Source organism: Octodon degus, unplaced genomic scaffold (assembly GCF_000260255.1).
Source record: "Octodon degus isolate 3935 unplaced genomic scaffold, OctDeg1.0 scaffold00050, whole genome shotgun sequence".
In the NCBI taxonomy this organism is placed as follows: Eukaryota; Metazoa; Chordata; class Mammalia; order Rodentia; family Octodontidae; genus Octodon; species Octodon degus.
Window position 1 is genome coordinate 13,361,087 of NW_004524626.1, and position 5,658 is coordinate 13,366,744.

Sequence of the window (5,658 nt, forward strand, 5' to 3'; positions counted from 1 at the left end):
GTGTGTGTGTGTGTGTGTGTGTGTGTGTGGCCAGTTCAGCCCACCAGGGGGCAGGACTGGCTGGCATGTGGTGCTGGGGGATTGAACCGCAGTCCCTGTGCTTTGCTAAGCTTGTTCTAAGTAGGTGCTTTAGACCACTGAGCCTTCTCACCAGCCCAACAACCTAAGTTTTCAGATCAAAAATTAGAGAAAAAGGAAGGCTGCAAGGATAGCCAACATTTTGGCCCTAATCTTTCAAGGTCAGTTAAGGCTCAGAACATAGGAGAACCTGTACCGTAGCACCATGTAACTCAGTTGTGTCCCAAATTTTTTGATGAAGGAAATTATAGGGCCACAGAGGAAAGTGATCAATGATGTAGAGAGTGCCTAAGGAGAGTCGCATGGAGAGAAAACATTCTCTCAGGACTACAGAGAGCAAACTGGTTCAGAAATGGCCGTGACTCATCCACATGGCTGACACTGACAAAGGATCTACAAACTGCGGTACAGGGTTTCAGGATAAATCCTGAGGGGATTTGACTGACCTTATCAGATACAAAAGTTACATTTCTTGTTATATAGGTCTGGTTTTATCTTGGTCTTAACCATCCAGTAGACAAGTATAAAAATGAAGTATAAAATGTAAAGCCATATTAATATGCTGAGCTGTAAAAGGCTCAAGTCAGCAACTCCTGACATTGCCAGTGTTATGGAAAACCCAATACTATTATGGACTACTAGACTATATTGGAATATTTTGCTGAATTCACGCACCTATATTTAAATGAGAATGGAGTAGCCTTGTCTGGCAAAACAAAAAAAGGGATACAAATGAACGATTATTTTGTATCTGTATATTCAAAACAGTTAGGATACATATTCAGCTACATTCCTTTAATTCAATGAATATAAAGATTTGTTCTAATATTGTTTGTAGCCAGGATGTCATGTCTGCATCTTGTACAATGAATATCCACTAAGACAACAATATACAATGCATTAATTATTGAAACTTTCTTACCAATTGGTTTTGAAGCTGTCTCACTACTATTTGTTTCTCAATAAAATTATTGAAAAAATGATTTAAGATTATGTGCACAGATTTAAATCTGCTATATGGAAATTTGAGTTCAAGAAAGACAAGGTGAATTCAAATCCACCAAATGAATTTAAGAAGCTCAAATTCATAAAATAATTTACACACAAAGGTTGGGTGAACCCTCACACCCTTGAAAGATTAAAATCAGAAAACCTGAAATGAAAAATTCTTTGTGGTAAATGGTGTAACAATATAATGGTGTACTTTCATCTGGGGGAAAGTACAAAGCCTTTTCTACCTGTAGTTCTGTGTATCAGTCAAAAGAATGAGATATTACTTGAGATTTACACATATACAAGAATTTATAACACTGGTTTACCATGTATACCCACAGACATGGATGACCAAAACTGTAGAGGTGTCTCTACACTGGAAACCCAAGAATTCAGTCCCAAGTCTGGAGTTCACTGCATTGTCACATGCTAGTCTGTATTAGGAAGCTGATGGATCTGTGGTGGAAAGCTGAAGTGTCCATAATGCAAACCAGAAGATAACATCTAAGGTGAAGTCAAGCATTTAGCTTCTCAAAAGAAGCAGAGCAGATACATTCCCCTCAATTTCTGCCTTATACCACCCAGGTTTACACACCTGAGGGTGTGGAATTGCTGAGCCAGTTCAGAAGATCTTGACATACTCAAGATAATACAATCAAATATCACATTCTCATTATGAAGAATTAAATTTAATTTTTAGATAGTTTGGTCCTAGATTTTATAGTATTTGTACATATCCTAAGGAAAATGAATTTATATCATCTTCTGAGAATGAAATGGTAAAAATTTGAACACTTTAAAATTTTCTTCCAATAAAGTCACATTTGCTTAAATGAAGATGTCTTTAAGTGTTCTCTATAATGTTGTAACATAAAAATTGATGCTGTTTTACTGGGATGAAAGACCTCTGAACTCTATGTGCTTGGTCTTCTTACATTGTGCAGTAGATTATATGTAAAGTATAATTATACAGAGGGAGTAAAAAACCAAATATTCAACAGTGAGTCCTTGAGGGTTGAGTTTGTCACAAAATAGCAAAGTTACTGAAGGTTTTGAACCCCTTGTGGAACTACTTTCTTTGTGAATATTCATGTTCATAAAATATACTGTGCTTCATGTGCTACATTCAGTTTCACTCTTCCAAGGTTTTTGTTTTTGAAAAGGTGTTCAAGCAGTATGGGAATCCATAATCTAACAAGAGCCTCAGAATTCCTTCTCCTGGGCTTCTCAGAGGATCCAGATGTGTAGCCCATCCTCTTTGGACTATTCCTGTCCATGTACCTGGTTACAGTGCTTGGAAATCTGCTCATCATCCTGGCTGTGAGCTCTAACTCCCACCTCCACACCCCCATGTACTTCTTCCTCTCCAACCTGTCCTTGGCTGACATCTGTTTAACCTCTGCCACAGTCCCCAAGATGATTGTGGATATCTTGAGTCACAGAAGAGTCATCTCCTATGTGGGCTGCCTCACCCGGATGTCTCTTTTCATTCTTTTTGCATGTATGGACAATATGCTTCTGGCTGTGATGGCCTATGACCGGTTTGTGGCCATCTGCCACCTCCTGCACTATGCAGTCATTATGAGTCCTCGCCTCTGTGTCTTACTACTTTTGTTGTCTGTCTTTGTTGGCCTTTTGGACTCCCAGCTACACAATTTAATTGCTTTACAATTTACCTGTTTCAAAAACGTGGAAATTGCTAATTTTTTCTGTTTTCCTTCTCAACTCCTTAACCTTTCATGCAATGATACTTTAATCATTGTTATCATACCCTATATATTTTTGTAGCATATTTGGCTTGATTCCCATGTCAGGGATAATTTACTCTTACTATAAGATTATTTACTCCATTCTGAAAATCCCATCATCTGGGGGAAAGTACAAAGCCTTTTCTACCTGTAGTTCTCACTTGTCAGTTGTTTGCTTATTTTATGGAACAGCTCTAGGAACGTATCTTGCTTCAGCTGTGTCATATTCTCCCAGAAAGAGCATGGTGGCTTCCTTGATGTACACTGTGGTCACCCCTATGCTAAACCCTGTCATCTACAGCCTGAGGAACAGGGACTTTAGTAGCGTCCTGAAGAAGCTTCATGATTGCAGATGGTAAACCCTGGACCTCTGGCATGTATTTGGAACATAGATGGGAAAATGTGGTAAAGCTCTTTCAGGTTCCTATATTTGTGAGATAATATAATGTTTGGTGATGCAGGTCTGATTTATTTCACTTATTAGTATGATCTCTATTTGCATCCATGTATCCATAAAAGCCTCAATTTTATCTTTTTTCACAGCTGAGTAATACCCCATTGAGTCAAAATACCACATCATTTTATCTGTTCCTCAGTTGACTGGCATTTGGGTTGTTTCCAAGTTTTAGCCATGACAAATTGTGCTGCTACAAACACAATATATGGGTGCACATATATTGCTAGGGTATGAGGTTTTCAGTTCTTCTGGAAAAATATCCAGGAGGGAACTAGTTAGTTTGAGTGGGACCTCTAATCCTAGTTTTTAATTTTTTTTTAGGAATCTCCACACTGATTTCTATAATGGTTGTACCACTGTACACTCCCACCAACAGTGAAGAAGTATTCCTTTTTCCATACAGCTCCTCCAGCATTTACTATTAGTTGACTTACTGTGAAAGGAAAATAATTTATTCAGAGGAATGGAACTGGGATGAGCAAAAGAACAAAAGAAACAAGCAAGGATATTTATGTATATATAGATTGTAGCTTGGATATTTGTACTATAGATTTCTGCTTGTCTATTGAGAGGAGGGGTTAATGCTGATTTTTCTACACCTTTTTAATTTCTGATAACTTTTTAAACCAATTTTGCATACTTATTATCTGGTAATCTAAACAATTAATTTCAAGACAACATTGGGCAACATAATGAACATGGTTGAATTCCTATAATTTGTTTAGTGAAATTCCGTATTGTTTCAAGTGTTATTTTATAAAAAAATTTTTATTCTCTTCAAAAAATAAAAATGAGAAAATGTGTTAAGCCTCAAAACATCTCTTTTAATACTGACTCCTTGGCTATACATATCATAGTAGGATCATTTCTGGTGGAGGAATATTGGGCCTACAGTTCTTCATATGTGTACCAAATTAATTTAAAAACATAAAAAGAACAGAGTTGGGTAGAAATGCTGTTTAAACAGATTTAAAATTAAAATTATTATCAGAAAACTGTGCATCCAAAAATAGTTAAAATATACATTTGATTCTGTATATTTCACCACAAGGAACAATGGAAATGAAAACTTAATGACCTATTTTAAAAATGAAGCTAACAAAAATATACTAGTCTCTGGATTCATCCTCTCTGGAGTGGGAACATAAGGTATTCTTGTAGATTCTTCTTTATTTCCAGTTACCTTCCATTAAACTTTACATCTTTTAAATATTGGGACTACATGGATTAATGTTGGTAATTATAAGCTGTGTGTATTGAACCTTCAAGGTAATACAATATTATGTAATCATCTCGTTCCTCTAGATTATTTTTAATTGCTGCTAAGTGATATCATTACATCATTACTCGTCCTTCATGACTGTATCTCCTCCCAATATTTGACTTTGTTCATACAATTCTCTGGGCGGTACTAGGGTTTTTTTCTGGTCCACAGCCAGGTGAGATGTGGGATTTACTTGAATATAACAGCATAGATACAGCCTATGTCGGAAAATAGTGGCTGGAGGAAAGAAAACCGGAAATATTATTTCTACCCTGAAGACATACAGAAGGTTTGGAAGGTGAAATGCAGTGACATCTTTGTGTAGCTAAGAAGACTGTACAATGCATGTACTTATATGTATGTGATTATCATAAGGGGTCCAAAAGTTTCAGTTAAAGTTTTTGTTCCTTCAACAATAAATCGGTTTTTTTATTTATACATAGATTGGATATATGAATTGACATATTTCTGTTGATAGCTGCTGTTAGTTTGGAGTGTGTTTTATGGAAGAAATACAGTGTTCCTAGGTTCAGTTGAGTCACTGCTACCAGAACGCATTGCTAACCTCAGTGAAATACACCGTTCCCATGATACTGTTGACGTTTTTCATGTACAACTTGAGCAGCAAGGATATGATAATGCCCTAAAAAGACTCCATATTAGAGTAGCTTAATGTTGGAACCTTGGATCTTTATTTTGAAGGGATTTGGAGCTTTCTTAGGACTGTTCCATAGGGGCACTGTCATTGCCAAATTAGTGAACAAAAATCTCATTCTGACTGATGTAAGGGAAAAAAATAAAGATGGATTTTTTGTATAATGAAACATATCCTCTAATAACCTTGAAAACAAAAGAGACACACTAGTGAGTTGATGAGTTTCAACAAAGTTAAAAGCAAGTGTCAAAACCTAAAAGTAGAATATTGGTAAATAGTGGTTAAAAAGTTAGAAAAGTCAATTTTGTCAAAGTCATGCAGAATTTTACTTCTGTATGTCTTGAGGTTTTAATTCAAGTGCAACAGGTAAAGTCAGAATATATATATATATATGGAACCTGGGATTGAACTTAAGCCCTTGCACTTGCCAGGCAAGCACTTATTCTACTGAGCTATCTCCCTG

General features: G+C 36.3%; 1 protein-coding gene and 1 pseudogene across 1 annotated transcript in view; one reads left to right on the forward strand and one right to left on the reverse strand.

The window, feature by feature from the left end:
* The window catches only part of LOC101563650 (zinc finger protein 699), a 959,136-nt gene that overhangs the window by 515,820 nt on the left and 437,658 nt on the right, over positions 1 to 5,658 (reverse strand). The window lies entirely within an intron of this gene.
* Positions 2,248 to 4,249, forward strand: LOC101568830 (annotated as a pseudogene).